This window comes from Canis aureus, chromosome 14, assembly GCF_053574225.1.
Source record: "Canis aureus isolate CA01 chromosome 14, VMU_Caureus_v.1.0, whole genome shotgun sequence".
NCBI lineage: Eukaryota > Metazoa > Chordata > Mammalia > Carnivora > Canidae > Canis > Canis aureus.
This window is the reverse complement of record NC_135624.1, coordinates 24220002-24238429: the sequence shown is the minus strand read 5'-3', so window position 1 is coordinate 24238429 and position 18428 is coordinate 24220002. Positions and strand designations below refer to the sequence as shown.

The following is an 18428-nucleotide window of genomic DNA, read 5'->3' as shown; positions in this document are numbered from 1 at the left end:
TTTGTTAAATGGGTAATTAAATGTTTTATAATGATCTGTGATTTTAATTAGTCAAAAATTTTGATTTTGGGGGGGCATACTTCCCGAAATCAAATTCTAAAATAAAATTTTCTTTAAAGTTTATATTTAAATTCCAGTTAGTTAAGATATAGTATAATATTAGTTTCAGGTGTACAATATAATGATTCAGCACTTCCATACATCACCCTGTGGTCATCCACAATAAATACACCCCTTAATCCTCATCTATTTCTTCCCCTCCACTGCACCTACATCCTTTCTGGTAAACCAACAGTGCTGTTCTCTATAATTAAGAGTCTGTTTTTTGGTTTGCCTCTCTTTCCCAATCTTTCTTTTTCCCCCTTTGCTTATTTGTTTTGTTAAATTACACATATAGGTGAAATCATATGGTATTTGTCTTTCTCTGACTGACTTATTTCAGTTTTGCATAATACTCTCTAGCTCCATTCATGCCATTGCAAAGGCAAGATTTCATTCTTGTTTATGGTTAATATTTTATTGCATATTCTATTGTATATATATTATGTTGTATATATTATATATATTATGGTGTATGTATATATTATGGTGTATATATAATATATGGTGTGTGGTATAATATATATATACACCTCATCTTCTTTATCCATTCATCAATCAATGGACATTTGGGCTGTTTCCATAATTTAGCTATTATGGATAATGCTGGTATAAACATGGGGGTGTATGTATCCTTTGGAATTATTATTTTTGTATTCTTTTCCTACATTTAATTTAATAAATTTTTTTAAGTAAACTCTACCCCCAACATGGGGCTCAAACTCATGACCCTGAGATCAAAAGCTGCATGCTCTTCCAACTGAGCCAGCTAGATGCCCCAGGGTACTTTCTGAGGAAGCTCCATACTGTTTTCCAGGGTGGCTGCACCAGTTTGCATTCCCATCAACAGTGCAGGGTCCTCGTTTATTCACATTCTTGTCAACATGTGTTGTTTCTTGTGTTGCTGATTTTAGCCATTTTGATAGGTGTGGGATGATATCTCATTGTAGTTTTGATTTGTATTTTTCCCTGACAATGAGTGATGTTGAGCATATTTTCACGTATCTATTGACCATCTGCATGTTTTCTTTAGAAAATGTCAAATCATGCCTTCTGCCCATTTTTTAACTAGATCAGTTTTTTTGGGGGTATTGAGTTTTATGAGTTTGTTTTTGTAAGCTCTACGCCCAATGTGGGGCTTGAACTCATGACATCAAGATCAAGAGTCACGTGCCCTACCAATTGAGCCAATTAGGCACCTCTGAGTTTGATAAGTTCTTTATGTATTTTGGATAAGAACCCTTTATCAGATTTGTCATTTGCAAATATCTTCCCCCATTCCACAGGTTGCATTTTAGTTTTGTGGATTGTTTCCTCCTCTGTGCAAAAACTTTTAATTTTGATGTAGTCCCAATAGTTTATTCTTGATTTTGTTTCCTTCGCTGCAAAAGACATTCCTAGAAAGAAGTTGCTATGGGTTGGTGTCAAAGAAGTTACTGCCTGTGTTCTCTCCTAGGATTTTTATGGTTTCAGGTCTCACGTTTAGGTTTTTCATTGATTTTGAATTTGTTTTTGCATATAGTGTAAGAAAGTGGTCCAGTTTCATTCTTCTGCATGTTGCTGTCCAGTTTTCCCAACACAATTTGTTTGTAAAGACTGTCTTTTTGCCATTGGATATTCTTTCTTGCTTTGTCAAAGATTAATTGATCATGTAATTGTGGGTTCATTTCTGGGTTTTCTGTTCTGTTCTATATTGATCTATGTGACTATTTTTGTGCCAGTATTATGCTGTTTTGCTTGCTACAGCACTGTAATATAACTTAGAGTCTGGAATTGTGACGTTTCCTGCTTTGTTTTTCTTTCAAAGTTGCCTTGTCCAATCAAGGTCTTTTGTGCTTACATACAAATTTTAGAATTGTTTGTTCTGGATCTGTGAAAAATGCTGGTGATATTTTGATAGAGATTGCATTAAATGTATAGATTGTTTTGGGTAGCATAGACATTTTAACAACATTTGTACTTCAAATCCATGAGCATGGAATATCTTTCCATTTGTGTCCTCTTCAATTTCTTTCATCAGTGTTTTATCGTTTTCATAGTACAAGTCTTTTACCTCTTTGGTTAGGTGTTTATTCTTAGGTATTTTACCGTTTTTGGTGCGGTTGTAAATGGGATTGATTCCTTAGTTTCTCTTTCTGCTGCTTCATTATTGGTGTATAGAAATGCAACAGATTTCTGCGTGTTGATTTTTGATCCCACAACTTTAATAACTTGTTCATCAGTTCTAGCAGTTTTTTGGTAGTCTTTTGAATTTTCTATATATAGTATCACGTCATCTGCAAGTAGTGAAAATTTCACTTCTTCTATGCCAATTTGGATGCCTTTTACTTCTTTTTGTTGTCTGATTGCTGTGGCTAGGACTTCCAGTACTATAGGGAGCAGTAGTGAAAGTGGACATCCATGTCTTATTCTTGACTGTAAAGGTAAAGCTCTCAGTTTTTCCCCATTTAGAATGTTAGCTGTGGATTTTTCATATATGGCCTTGATGATGTTGAGGCATATTCCCTCTATACCTACTTTGTTGAAGGTTTTTATCATGAATGGATGTTGTACTTTGTCAAATGATTTTTCTGCATCTATTGAAATGATCATATGGTTCTTATCCTTTCTTTTATTAATGTGATGTATCATGTTCGTTGATTTGTGAATATTGAACCACCTTTACATCCCAGCAACAAATCCCACTTGATTGTAGTAAATGATCTTTTTAATGTACTGTCGCTAGTATTTTATTGAAAATTTTTGCATCTATGTTCATCAGGTTTATTGACACGTAGTTCTCTTTTTTGGTGATGCCTTTATTTGGTTTTGGTGTGAGGGTAATGCTGGCCTCATAAAATGAATTTGGAAGTTTTCTTTCCTTTTCTATAAAATAAAATCTTTTGACTATAGTCTGAGATGTTCCAGGGGACTCCTGGAAATCTTAAGGAATTTTATGAAACATTAGACTTATTTGGTATGTTAAACAGGAAGCATTGTCAAATAAGTGATACTAAACTTTATTAAGATTATATTTTTGTAGGGACTTTTAAAGCAAGAGTTTTAAAAAAATGTATAAAATTCCTAGAAACCTGATATCCTTATTTGTTATTATCTTGAGTGTTGTATGTCACAGAAATAGCAAAATTTCCTTGCTGATTGCATTATAATGAATTCTAATAAAATCTTTAACCATGGCCATTTTTAAGTCTTATCCTTTGCGTTAGGATTTATACTGATACTCTTACAAATGTGTTTCTTATTCAGTGAGATGCATAGGAAAAAAACTTAAAAAAAAAGATTTCATTTATTTATTCATGAGAGACACAGAGAGAGAGACAGAGACATAGGCAGAGGGAGAAGCAGGTTCCCTGCAGGGAGCCCAAAGCAGGACTCCATCCCAGGACCCCCGGGATCATGCCCTGAGGCAAAGGCAGACGCTCAACCACTGAGCCACCCAGGTGCCCTGAAAAAAACCTCTTGAGTGCAGGTTTCTGATAACCTTATGATCATAAAACTGAAGTAGGTAAGAATTTCCAAAACTAATGGAAAAACTGGATTCAAGCAAAACAACAATTAATAACATGGGACTGAATAAACTCAAAAGGAGAATAGTAATTTTTATGATTTTTTTTAATTTTTATTTTTTTTATTCATGATAGACAGAGAGAGAGAGAGAGAGAGAGGCAGAGACACAGGCAGAGGGAGAAGCAGGCTCCATGCAGGGAGCCTGACACAGGACTGGATCCCGGGACTCCAGGATCGTGCCCTGGGCCAAAGGCAGGCGCCAAACTGCTGAGCCACCCAGGGATCCCCGACTTTTTGTTTAAAACATTGCTGGCTTTTTAACATGTCTTTTTCTAGATCTAAGTAAATATTTTCTCTTAAGCTAACTGACCTACAGCAATTTGGTAAATTATAGCATTATAAGCAGAATTGCAGTATTTATCCTTTCTTTCTACTTGAACCCTCTAGAATTAAAAGACTCAGTGAATATTCATGTATATATTATATACATATATATATAGTATTCTTATATTCTAATGGCAATGTATTTATTTATAGAATTTCAATAAGAATCCGTTCTTCATGTAACAGGATACCATTGGAAACATTGCTTATATTATCAAGGCTTTGACTTGAATGTTCCATTTGAGACCTGTACAGACTCAGATATGACCAGATAGATTTAAGGAACTAAGGTTGACTTTACGGAACCAATAAACCCCATGGAGATGTTGGCCTGATACCTTGCATACAGTTTCTAGCAGCTTAATCAGGTAAGTAAAGAAGGTCACTTCCTGGCAGGTGCAGGAAACTCAGGATATACCAGGGACATGGAGAAGAGAGGAATTCACCCAAATCCATAGGTACTATAGGGAAAGTCTGGCAGGTATTTGGTGCAAGTTTTGGTTGGGCTATTAAAAGTTCAATATAGGGGTACCTGGGTGACTCAGTTGGTTAAATGACCGACTTAATTTTGGCTCAGCTCATGATCTGAGCCTTGTGAGATCTAGCCACTTGTTGGGGTCTACACTTAGTGTGGATTCTGCTTAAGATTCCCTCTCTCTATCTACCCCTCCCCCTGCTCGGTTGCTCACACACTCTCTTAAATAAGTAAATAAATAAATAAATAAATAAATAAATAAATAAAATCTTGCTTAAATTTATTTATTTATTTATTTGAGAGAGAGAGAGAGTTGGAGAGTGCAGGCGAGGGGTGGAGAGGCAGAAGCAGGGGGAGAGAGAGAATCTCAAGCAGATTCCAAGCCCGGCACAGAGCCCTATGTGGGGCTAGATCTCATGCTCAACAACTGAGCTACCCAGGTGCCCCAGTAAATAAAATCTTAAAAAAAAATAAAGGAACTTTTATGGCCAATCACTATTTTTGCTTTGCTTATGTAAATAATTAGGGCAAGGTGTTAAAAACTAGATTTACTTTGCAAACACATTAATTTGCCTATCTTTGTTAAAAATGAGGATGATTATAGAAAGATAAAAATGTCTTGATAACATACCTGAGTAATTATTAGATTCTAATACTGTTTATTATAAATTAGAACAGATCCTGATTTCTTCTAGTGCCTATCACTCTCCAAATGAACACGTCTTATTTTCCTCCCGCCTGTATGTTGTATTCATTTAAGACCTAAAACTGCCCTTTTTTCCTGAATTCCTGCAAACTGAATATGAACGACTTGATATAAACTTCAGAGAAACCACAACAGCTCATGTGTAGATAGTCTCATGCCTATTGCTGTGTGGGATCTTCAAAGATCTTGAGGTATTTGAACTACAAACCAGGAAAATCTGTTGACTGTCATGCCTACTCTCACTGTATCTGATGATGCTTTGGGCTTGACATCTAGAATTCTTCTCCACTGGCTATCCTCAGGACTTAAAAACTGATTTATATTATGACCTAATCATTAACCATTGTTTTTCTTTTTTTCCCCATAGAAATGCCTCTTGTGTAATTCTGATTTCTTTCTTTCTTTTTTTTTTTTTTTTAAAGATTTTATTTATTTATTCATGAGATACACAGAGAGAGGGAGAGGTGCAGACATAGGCAGAGAGAGAAGCAGGCTTCATTATGGAGCCTGACGTGGGACTCGATCCTGGAACTCCAGGAACACACCCTGGGCCAAAGGCAGGCGCTAAACCACTGAGCCAGCCAGGGATCCCCAATCCCTTATTTCTTGAAGCATAGGCCTAACTTTGAGAACACATTAGTATCCTGAAATGAGTTTAACTGAACTAACCTATGGTCAGGAGTAAGACTAGCTCCATGAGGGATGCCTGGGTGGCTCAGCAGTTGAGGATCTGCCTTTGGCTCAGGGTGTGATCCTGGAGTCCTGAGATCAAGTCCCACATTGGGCTCCTTGAATGGAGCCTGCTTCTTCTTCTGCCTATGTCTGTACCTCTCTCTCTGTGTGTCTCATGAATAAATGAATAAAATCTTAAAAGAAAAAAAAAAAAAGACTAGCTCCATGAGATGGAACAATTTTCTAGCTCAACTTTTAATATGTAGAACCTCCAGGGAAGTTCCAGGCAGGAGCCCAATTCTGTAGGGTCACAGGGCAGGCTGCCCCAAAATGTGCTCCTTTGGCATGAAGATTATTTTGAGTTAAAAGTAATAAAAACCCAGCATATGCAAGAGAAGTGCTCTGCTTCCTCCCTGACTGCCTAAATTTACATTGGGAAGGAGAGCCTGCAAGGGGAAGACAAGTATAAAGTAGCACCCGCCCCCTTTGCCAAAAGCTCATCTGGATGATAGAACAACCTTGTTTTTCTGAACATCTCCTTTACCTCCTTGCTAACAAATTTTCTCCATTTGTGTCCTCGGGCCCCTTCCTTTTTCCTTAGCTCATGCAGGGTTCATATAGCCTCATTGTCTTTGGAATTCCTTGTTGGTGTGGATTCCCTTTCTGTATGCATATTCAATTTAATTTTTTCCTGCCCCCTCCCTTTTTTTTTGAAGTTGAGGGCACATGGCTGGCTAAGTGCATAGAGTATGGGACTCTTTTTTTTTAATTAATTTATTTATATGCGAGAGAGAGAGAGAGAGAGAGAGAGAGAGAGAGAGGTCACAAGCAGAAAGAGAAGGGCAAAGGGAGAAGCAGGTTCCCCACTGAGCAGGGAGCCTTAATGCTGGACTTAATCCCTGGGATCATGACCTGAGCTGAAAACAGATGCTTAACCAACTGAGCCACCTAGGCCCCTAAGTATGGGACTCTTGATTTTGTGGTCATGAGTTCAAGCCCCATGTTGGGCATAGAGCTTACTTTAAAGAGAATGTTATATAAACGAATATATCCTTTTTAATAATTTATACTGGTTTGAGCTGCATTTTGACACTTGCTATCAAGAGTCCTGAAAAATATACCTTCTTCTGTCTTCTTATCTCCAGCCATGTTCTTGTAACTGTAACTTCCCCATTAGGGGAATTAAGAGGTTAATATAAGATGTAGAGATGGCAGTACCATTTCCCTATGTAAGATCTTTTGATGGCTCCCCAGAGCCTACTCAGAGGAGGCAAGCTCAAAAGTCTTAAGAGAACAGGGAGACAGTTTATATGAAGGAGGGAGGCCAGGTGGAAGACAATAGAAAGGGGTTCAGTGAGTGAGAAGTACCTTGCCTCTAGCCATTATATTCAGAATGCAAACACTGTGCTCACCAAACAGAACACATCTGGAGGTTGGTTTTGGCCTCCTGGCTCTGGAATCTGCAATTTCTGGCCTATTTTGCGGGTTCAAGCTCCTGCAGACAGCCTAGGAGGCCTTCGTGACCATGCCTCTGACACTGGCTGAGACTCATTTCTAGTTGCTAGATGCTCTAAGATTGCTAAACTGGCGCTGGCCTCTTGCTCTTCACCATTCTGTGCTTTTGCTAATGTAACTTCTTTACCTGGAATCTTGGTCCACTCACTCTTTTTATCATCTCTTCATCTTTATCTTGCTAAATCCTATTTATTCTTTAATATTCACCTCAGGTGTTACCAGCTCCAGGGATTCTTCTCTTGGTGGGACAGGTGTGCTTCCTCTAGGCTCCCATAGTTGGCCTTACACCTCCTTGTCATTACGCCTGACAGATCTTGTTTGCTTACTCACAATGGTTCCTTCTCCTGTTTACTTGCCGGGAGAATCTGTCTCTCCCTACAGAGGCTGAGAAAACCTGACATTTTCTTTCTCAGCCTGCCTTGCAGCTAAGGTCTGGGATGTAATCTGTTCCTGCTGGCAGGGATTGGATAGAAAATCAACTAACTCAAGGGGGGACACCTGGGGGGCTCAGCTGTTGAGCGCCAGCCTTCGGCTCAGGGCGTGATCCTGGGGTTCCAGGTTTGAGTCCCACATCAATCTCCCTGCATGGAGTCTGCCTCTCTCTGCCTGTGCCTCTACCTCTCATTCTGTGTCTTTCATGAATAAATAAATAAAATCTTTAAAAAAAAAAAAAGAAAAAAGAAAGAAAGAAAGAAAATCAACTAAGGGATTATTGGGAAAGATTTTCCTCCATGACAATAAAGGAGTAATGCAGAGAACACCCTGCCTTTCCATTTCTATTGTTGAATGTAATTCTCTGAGAAGTGATGTTTGGAACCCTAGCAGCCGTCTTGCAACTATGAGGGGAAAGCCAAGAGAATCACAGAGAGAGAGAAGCAAATCCCTTCCATCCCAGAGCTGCTGAACCACATTAGGAGCTTTCTCCCTCATCTTTTTTGTTATGTGAGGTATAGTAATAACCTCCTGTTGCCTAAGTCACATCTGGGGAGATATTCTGTTACTTTCAGGTGAATACATTCTAAATGATTCAACATATGTTCATGTTGCCTTTGTGCCTCCTCTTTCTGTAAGTTATTTGTGAGAAAGGATGATCTTATACTCACCTTTGTATCCCTGATGTCTAGCAGGGTCAGAACTCAACAAATGTTCATTGAAGTAGTGTTTATTTTATTTTTTTTATAACTTTTCCATTAAGAGCTACAGTAAACAGTGTGTGCCAGACAATGTCTGTTCTATTCAGGAGATCGGCCTTCAGTGTTGGAGAGTGAGAAATATATCAGTGAATCTTATATGGGTAACCCCCTGGGGACTTATGGGAAGGTTCTGATACAAATGTTATGTCATCTCAGTGACTATTGCTATTCACATTGTTGATTCAGACCTATGAAAGCTTACTACAAAGCCCAGCATGTATGTCAGATGAAAGTGTGGTGTATTGACTGGAGAAGGAAAGGGGTAGTGGGTGCTTACAGCCCCCCTCTGTCATGCTACGCCTTCTCATCTCCTGCTATGGTCCCTGAGGCCCCTTTCTGACCCCATCCCTGGGTCAATGGGACAAAAATGATAGCTGCTTTCATAAACTCAAATCCATCAAACACTGTAGACTTCTCTTGGTCCTTAGTGGCTGCCTAAACTCTATTATTAAAAGTTGGAGGTTGCCCTTAGCTTCTTGGAGGTTTGTGAGATTCCATTTTTATTGAAGTGTGCAGAGCATTATACCAGCTTTAGCTAAAAATGGTGCAGCGAATCAAAAAGGCAGCTACTTTGGAGAATCCATTTGGCAACCCCAGTCCCTTAAGTACATACATTTAATTTTATGGTTTGTTACACAAATCAGTTGAACTTGTCATATCAGAGAAAGCCCATGTATTTTGGAAAGCCCTATAAATTAAGAGCAGACATTCTTATATGGGGCTTGTGCTATTTTGTTTTTATTAATAAGGGAGGAAGATCACTTTAGATTTTAGTATTGACTCATGGAGAAGCCATTCCCCTTTTCGCATGTTCACATCCCTGCTACCTTAAATCTAATCTCCTCAGATCTTCCTGACTGAAATTTAGATGGTAGAGTTAGATCTCCATGTGAGCTAGAGTCTCAGCATTTGTAGCCAGGAAAGTGACTTCTACAACGTGGTATTAGGGTGGTGGGTTTGTGTGTGGGGTGGGAAGGAGAGGCATAACATTATGCCTAAGTCATTAATGGTCATACCCAAGAGAAGCCCAATGTCTGAGTATATGTGGGGTGTGTGTTTTCAAAGGAAAGGAGGTTAGATTACCTTTTCATTTTTTCATGGCCACGAGTTTGCATCTCTTTAGTTTCAGAAAAGTAAATATAAGTCTCTCAGCCTGGATGAATTGCAACGCATGGCCAAAAAACTACCCTATGTTCTGAAACTCTTGGCTGAGCTCTCATCACCTGTATGGCTTCCCTGAATCCTATCTCTCTTCTTCAAGGAAACAGCATTCTTGGAGGCCCCTCAGTTACATTCTGTTCTCCTGTATCCCTGGTAACACATGATGATACTTTTTGTTTTTCCTTTGATCAACAACACAACTTTGAGATTTTTACACTGTTCCTTTCATGTTATACCTCCTTTGTGGCCCAGACTATCCATTTATCCATCCATTCACGCACTCATCCAGCCACCCAAACACACACCCATCCATTGACTAATGCACCCATCTACCCATTCATGCACCCATCTACTCCACAAGTACCCATCCACTCAACTTCCATCCATCCATTTATCCAACTATCTATCTACCCACCCATCCACTTACCCATCCATCATCCATCCATTCATCCATCCATCCATCCATCCATCCATCCATCCAGCAAGTATTTGTTAACCACATTCTATTTGCCAGTAGTTTTCTAGGAGCTGAGGATATAGTGGTGAACAAGCCAGGCATGTCCTTATTATCACAGAGTTTACATTGTATCTGGGGAATAATATTAACAAACACTAAATGTAACAACATCAGATGGTGAAAGTGCTGTGAAGAAAAATGTGGCAGCCATAAGAATGGGCCTCTCTGATCTCAGACTGCAGGGTGTGTAAGTGACCGAGAGAGACTCTGTATTCTGAAATCCCTCACTGTGTTTGACTAGGACCATGCTTCTCAGGGGCTGTTCCTCAGCAATAAGACTCAGTGAAAGAATCCAGAGAGTTTGGATACTCTCTGGTGGTCTTGCTCAATTTTTCTTAGAAATGTACTGTGGCCTAAGACTTCTTACCCTCTCTCCCTCCTGTCTCCCCCCCGCCCCCGCACAGTCTCCTTCCTTCAGGCACACCTCTTCATGGCAGCCTACCAGCTCTCCTAGCCCATCCTACATCCCTTCTTTTACTGTCTCACACCTTCGCTCTGATAAAAGTTTGCATTTTGTTCTTCCATCTCAGCATCTCTTTCTTGGAGGACCTGGGCTAATGCTAATGCAGCCTGAAAGAAGAGGCTGTGACTTGGGGTTGGAGTGACTTTGGATAAGTGACAGGAAAAGCCTCTTAGAAGAGGTGACATTTGTTTAGGAATTTGATTGGAAGGCAGGATGACCCACACAGACACCCGGAAGAGGTGTACTTGGGCAGAAAGAAGAAGAGCACATGTTGAGGCATAGAGACCAGGGTTTTTGAGAGGAGCAGTCCTTAAAACTGCTGGATGGGGAGGGAGGGCAAACCAGTCTCTGGATTCCCTTCAAACTCTCTTGCCTTTCAAGTGGCTCTAACTTTATCTACTTTCCATATTTGGCTTCCCCTAAGATTTCAGACGAACAAAGGCTTCCAGGGTTTAAAATATAAATACTCTGCAAATCACTGCTCTAGATGAACTCTGTGATCTCTGCCCTATTTTATACCTCTATCTATCAGTCTATTGTCCATGGAGAGAATAGGTAGGAGAAGAAACTACCTCTATTTGGAAGGCTAATTGTTCCGCAGAGATACTGGATTAGTACAGGGCAGGTGTGGATAAGGGGAGTTAGAGTCAGTGATTAAAGGGCTGGCTGGCTGGAGGCTGGTGCAGGGAGTAGGGAGTCCCTGCAGTTGGACAGCAGCCAGAGGACCGGCCTGTATCAAGTAGGCAGAGGCGGGCTGACAAACGACTGCCGTGTGTGCTAAGCCTGTGGAGATCATGGGGCATAAAGGGTTGTCCTCCATGTGAGATGGAGAGGTGTTTGGAGAGGTGGCTGTACTCAAGGACTTTGGTTTCATTTGTAAACTATTAATATTACCCAGGAGAAAAGTGATAGAATTTACCTGTTGCCAGAGGGGTTAGTAACTGAATTTATAAAAATCTCCTGGCCCTACCTCAGTGGTAAAACCTTACTTTCTCCCCACAGAGTGTTCAGTAGAAAGGGAGACCAATAGCAGCAATGCAAAGAGTGAGCTGGAAATGAGCAGATTTCTTTTTTCACCAATCCTTAACGACTGTGTAGAGAAACCAGAGCCACTGATAGGAAAGTGGGTGTATATGCACTGAGGTGAAGATGTGTTCACCCAGTGAAGACGCAGGAATCTTTAAAGTGTGCTTTTGAATTAAATTTATTTAGTAATCAGAGGCTCGACTACAGTGGCTAAAACATCTAAGAATGTTTTGTCTTATGTAAAATAATTTTTGAGGTAAGTAGTGGGTGCTGCTAAGACAGCTCTACGAATTGTCAGACACCCGCACACCTTCTGTCTTTCTACTCTGCCACATGTACCTTCCATTCTTATAGTTCAAGATCGCTGCTAAGGCTCCTGCCATCGCATCTAAATTCCAGGCAGCAGGAAGGAGGAATGGAAAAAGGCTTGTTCTTTTCCTATTAAGAAGCCATTCAGCATATCACATACAACATTTCTGCTTATGTGTTGTCAGCTAGAACTTAGTTTCATAGGCACGCCTCACTGCAAGGGCGGTTGAGAAATGAGTGATAATGTTCTCAGTTTAAAATTTGGGTTTTGGTCCATAAGAAAGAGGAGGAGAGTGACTTTTGAGAAGCAACTCATTGTCTGAGTAACTTAGTGAGAAGTATACATAGCTGAAATGGGGCACAGCATTCATTCATTCATTCATTCATTCATTGAATCATTTGCTTCCTCCTACACTACTTCAATAAATATTGCGTATTTGGGTGCTAGGGACCTGAGAATGAACTGTTTTTGCCTGCAGAGTACTCCCTAAGTGTGTAGAGATAAGGGCAATGACATGTGAGAAGCGACCGGACAGATGGACCTAGGTCCAGTGATAGCCAAAGCAAAAAATTTAGTTCTGGTTGGGCTGGGGAGCCTTGCAGAGAAGAGGACACATGAACGGGGAGTTGGAGAATGAGGAAGTCTCCAAGTGCAGATGGAGAAAAGGCATTCTGGGTGGGCGGACTGAGAAGTGTGGTGGCATCTGTAAAGTCCCATTGGTGTGAAATAGTATGACAGACCCATTTGGGAGCTGCAAGCATAGCCAGAGAAAGCTAAAGAGATGGGCAATGAAGCCCTTTGGTGTCTGCTAAAGACTTTGGAAAGATGCTTGTCTATTCTAGTCTGTCTGATTTCAATGAAGAATTGAAGGCAGTCGAAGACATTTGGACTTTATCTTGTAGGTAACAGGGAGCCCACTAGTGGGTTTTGGCCGATGGAATGTGGGCTGAGGTAAGTGTGTCAGTTCTGAGCCTTAGGAGACACCATTGTTCCTACTCGCCCCTCTGGAAACTTCCACCGTGGGAAGAATATACCTCGGTTCTTGGGGTTCCTTCAGCTTGGGCTCCAGACTGAGATGTATGAGGCAGACCTGCACTTGATCCACAGGTTGACAAAGAACTAACCCAGCCACCTCATAAAGCAACAAACAAATGCTTATTTTGCTCACCTCACAGATTGGTGATTGTTAGGCAGGAGCACTGCAGTAGAAGCTTGCTAATATACCTGGTGATTAGATTCCTATCATGTCACACTGTGCTTGCTAGATGGGTGGGTTTGGCCAAGCCTACCTGTTTGGTAGACTAGATAGCTTCATAGCACATGTGAGGGAAATACCACACAAAAGGGATATTCCCCAACCCAGGGGTGTGAGGCTTATCTGGATGGAAGAGCTTGACACCCAGGTGACTGCCAGTGTTGGTTTAGCTCAGGACTTCTCGACCTCCATGATACTGACATTTTGTTGTGGGGGGGCTGTCCCACGCATAGGAGTTTAGAAACATCTCTGGAGTTTACCCACTAGATGCTGGCGACACTGCTCTCTCCAGTTTGCAACCACCAAAAATGTCTCCAGGCATTGTCCAAAATCACTCCCTGTTGGGAACCATTAGTTTAGCTGACCTGGATTCAGGTTTTTGGTAAGGTAAGAACAGAAATTTATAACTAATGATGTTATTTATTGAATACTTACTGAATTTGAGGCTTCTTGTTAAATACTTTTAGCAATTGAGCCAATTTGGAAAGTATATTAGTTTGTATTAGTATCGCCATTCCAAAGTACCACAGACTTAGTGACTTAAATAACAGAAATTTATTGTCTCATTGTTCTGGAGGCTGGAAGTTTGAGATCATGGTGTCATCAGGGTGAGTTTCTTCTGAGATCTCTCTCTCTGGCTTGGAGATGGCTGTCTCCTCAGATTGTCTTTCCTCTGTATGTTGTCTGTACCCTAAGCTCCTCTTTAAGGACTCTGGTGATACTGAATTACCCTAACAATCTGATTTTAACTTAATTACCTCTTTAAAAACCAGTTCTCTAAATATAGTCACATTTTGAGGTGCTGGCAGTCAGGAGTTCAACAAATGAATTTGTGGGAAACACAATTCAGCCATAACAGAAAGCCTACAAGGGAGGATACACAGAGGTGGGGGAAACTCTTGTTTCAGGAACACATTTACTGGGTAGAAGAGCAATTTCAACTCTAGAATCTATGCTTTTGATCATACTCCATACTGTGTCCCCAAGAAATTGGTTCTGAGAAGAGACAGGAAGGGAGACACCATATAAGTACATGCAATGTATTCTCTGTGTGTTATAGTAGGAAAAAAAGGATAGGCTTGTTCAGATGTGATGTTCACTCCCCTTACATATCTGTGCATGAGAAGAACTTCCTCCAATAGTCACATTGTTTCCCTGGTTTCCCTGGTCACGTCAGAAAAGCTATACAGATTGTAGGAAGTACTCAAGCCTCTGCTGGGCTGGACCACTCAATCCTACTCAAGGAAAAATGTATTTCTGGACCCTGTGCTCTTTGACGATTGAATTAAAAAGCCTTAAAAATGTCTACCTGCTAGTCTAGCAATTCCATTCCTTGGAATTTATCTTTAGGAAGGAAGCAAATATGTGTATGAAGATTTATGCATAAGATATTTGATTTTAGCATGATTTGCAAGAGCAAACATTGGATAGATATTGGATAAATAAATTACAGCATGTCCATATGGTGGAATGTTCAACTCATAGATGAATATTTTCCTCCAAGGGAAAAACCTTCATGATATATTATTCTTTGAAGAAAAAATATTTGGATACCATATAGAGTATGTTCCGAATTTTTGAAATTGTGTACGGTATGTCCTCATGACTCTGAACAAGGAGGTACTTCTAGAATCTAGCAGAGATGAATTGTAGTCTTGGTTTTCTGCTGTCCTGCCAAACCTGTTCTGTGCCCAGTTCTGAAAACTGGAGCAAGTCCTAGGGCTTCTTTTGTCACTCTTATCCAAGAAAAAGTCATCTACTCACTACAGTCGCAAAAACCCAGTCTCTACTAATTAGTATGTCCGCTCCATGGAACAGCTCAGATTCTCCAATCTTCACTGAAAATGAATATTTCTTCCCTTTCCTTCTTCAACTGTGTCAGGCTGGCGCCTGTAGTGAGAAGGGGGGGTGGGGCTGTTGTGTCTCTTTCTCTTCACTGGGTGCTTTGGTTCTCTCCCCATTCCGTCCAACACGTCCTCTGGTTCCTCCAGAACTGGGAAGAGGGAGAGGGAAAGAAAGAGACAGGAAAAGGCTCACCTGACTGGTGTTATTCTAGCCACCTGGGTTTTCTCGTGCCTTCCTTCATGGGTCCTTTGCAGCTGGTCCCTTCCTGTTCCTGGTGGGCACCTGCGGTTTGCTTGACCGGGAGCTTATGTCTCTTCTGGTGGCTGCTGCACGACTTCTCCCTCCCCTGCTGCCCCAGCATCTGGCCAGTTCTGGTTCTTGGAAACCTTCATACATCCTTTGTCCTGATGACTTGGGGAAAGTGAGCCACCTTCAATATAACCTCTCCTTACTCCACCCTCAGGGCTGCTAGTCAGCCACAGTCACTGGCCCTTTGGATCCCTCAACGTGATTGGAATATCAGTCAACTGAGTTCTGCATGTTCCAGGGACTATGCATTGAGCCTTCTTCTAAGAGGTCTCACTGAAGCCCCGGTGCCTTGGACAGAGCCCCCACAGGGAGGGTGGGAATCTAGACACTGACGGTTCTCTTCTCAAATCCTTACCTGACACCAACCCCCACCTCTGCCTCTCCAACTTCTTTAAGGTTCTAGAGGTGGGTAGATTGGGCTTTTTTTTTTTTTTTTAAAGTAAACTCTAACCCGAACATGAGGCTCAAACTCAAAACCCCAAGATCAAGAGACATATGCTCTACCAAGTGAGCCAACCAGGTGCCCCTGGATTGGGATTTTAAAACCTGACTAAATCAAGTCATCTTATCCTGTGTTCTGGTGGTCTTACTTCTCACTTTGAAATGGGAAGCAGTTGGCTCTTGTCTTGGAGTATCAGCTGATACTGAAATGGAAGGAACCTGTTCTCAACATTCTGTTTTGCACAAAGAGAATAAAGAGGCAGCCAGCATGCACGTCAGTCTTGCAGAGGCATGTCGGGGAGAGAGGATGGGGGTCTGGATAGAAAGATTGTCAGGGTCCCTTCCAATCCAGAGATTGTATGGCAGGCAGGCAGGGAATATGAGAAAGTATCATTATGTTCCCTGACTGTGATGTTGGAGAGACAAGACATGAAGCATGATAGCGGTGGGCCATCGAAAATGTTCTTAATGGTAATAAACTCAATAACATTAAGTGTGAATAACCAAGTGCTGAGTGTACAGGACAAGCTTTATGTCTTAGAGAATGGAGGTGAGTCAGCTCACTGCTGCAGAGGGTGTCTGAGAAGAGGTAGGTGGAAACTGAGTTTGGCAGTCAGCAAGGGGAGACATGCCCCACCTAAGCCTCCATGGCCTCTCTTCTCAGGCTTTGTACTTACTTGTTCTCCCAAATGCCACCCTGCCAGGAAGTCGTTCCTTATCCCTGTAGCTGGAGGTAAACAAGGCATCTCTTGTCACCATTGCATTTTGTTTCTACTCTTGTTTGCCCTGGCCCATGGCAGGTAACACACACACACACACACACACACACACACACACACATATACACACGTTATTATGATGTCCCCAGGCACTCAGTGAGCCTTTGGCTGGGTCAGAATTAGGGCTGAATTCCTGTTTTTTTTTTTCCTTTTTTTTTTTTTTTTTGAAGATTTTATTTATTTATTTATTTATTTATTTATTTATTTATTTATGAGAAACACAGAGACAGAGACATAGGAAGAGGGAGGAGAAGCAGGCTCCATGCAGAGAGCTCGATGCGGGACTTGATCCCAGGACTCCGGGGATCACACCCTGAGCCAAAGGCAGATGCTCAACCGCTGAGACACCCAGGCATCCCTGGGTTCCTGGGTTTTGGCTCTCCAGCCCCTCCTCCCAGGTGTTTCCAGAAGCCTGGAAAGCACTTTGCTGGATATTCCAACCCTCCTGGCATTTGTGATTAGGGATGTGTGCCCAAATCCATTTTGTGTGTTTCCAACTCAGAGCCTCCTGGAAGGGAGGTGCTCCCCAGAGACATGGCAGGCAACTGCAGAAAGCTGCAGTCCCAGCGCTGGTCCTGCTGAGGAGGGCCCAGCCCCCCTCCGTCTGTGTCTCTTCACTGAGCGGTTGGCCTGCGTTTCCAGCAGGCCTGGGCTCGGCGCTGGGCATGCTGATGGACTCCTGGGGTGGCTCTACTCTATGAGAGAAAGGGGCAGGCCTGGCCCTGGAGAGGGGTAATGATGGCCGAGTTGGTGCATCTGGGTTAGCAGTAGGCGTGGCCACCACCAGGCCCGCAGAGCTACTACACAGGGCGGCTGGAGAGCCTTCTGATTCTGCTCCAACTTTGCTCAACTGCCACCTCCCTTGGGGAGAGTTCCCTGCTCCACAGGCTGAGTTAGATGCTCCTGTGTGTACCGGAGCCACCGCACTCAGCCCTCGACTGTGGGAGCCCTCCGCCAAGCGTGTCTTTGGAGGGCCAGGCCCATGCATTTTTCATCCCACTGTGGGTGCTGCATTGGCGTCAGAGCTGGGTTTCCTGTAGGAATTCAGACCTGGTTCTACCTGCTCACCATCCTTCTCTCCCCTTTCGTCACAGTGAGTCTCAGAAGACTGAGTAGTTTCTTCTGAAAACACCACCCTCTTAACACCGGGAGGGCAGCCCTGCTGGGGAGTGGAGGAAGACGGGGTGGCCATGATTCTAGCCAGTGTTCCAGTACAAAGGACAACTAGAAGAAGGTCTAGAACAGTGCAGACTGATGGAAAAATAATGTGAAAAAAAGGACAAAGAAACAGTGAAATCTAATAATATATTTTATTTAACCCAAGATATCCAAAATATCATTTTCACATGCAATCAGTACAAACCATTATGAATGAGATAGTTCTTTTTTTCTGTACTAAGCCTTCAAAACCTGATATGTATTTTATAGTCAGTGCATCTCAATCTGGACACTCAATTTTCATCAAAAATACTTGATGTGTATTTCAATTTTATAAAATTTGCCGTTGAAAAAAACTGACCCATCCGCCCACGTCCTTCCAAACATAAAGTTTTCCAATAACTGAATTAAGTATCTGTTTTTAAATTTAGATGAGTTTAAATAAAATACAAATTCAGTCACGCTGGCCACTTCTCAAGTGTACTCGTTGAGTCCCATGCAGTTTCTAGAAGGAGGGCTGGGAGGGAAGAGAAGACGTGACTGAATCAGGGGAAGAAAGCCCAGTGGCTCTCAAGGGTGGTGGCAGCTTCAAGCCAAATATACAGCAGCTTCT

General features: G+C 41.8%; 1 long non-coding RNA gene across 2 annotated transcripts in view; it reads left to right on the top strand.

The window, feature by feature from the left end:
• Positions 1-18428, top strand: part of LOC144282865 (uncharacterized) — a 49748-nt gene that overhangs the window by 27861 nt on the left and 3459 nt on the right. Inside the window, exon 1 of one of the 2 annotated variants that reach the window (XR_013351279.1) lies at positions 4153-4358. The exons of the other annotated variant lie outside the window; for it this stretch is intronic. This is a non-coding gene — a long non-coding RNA (uncharacterized LOC144282865). Of the gene's footprint in view, positions 1-4152; positions 4359-18428 lie in introns of those variants that run through there. 2 annotated transcript variants of the gene reach the window in all.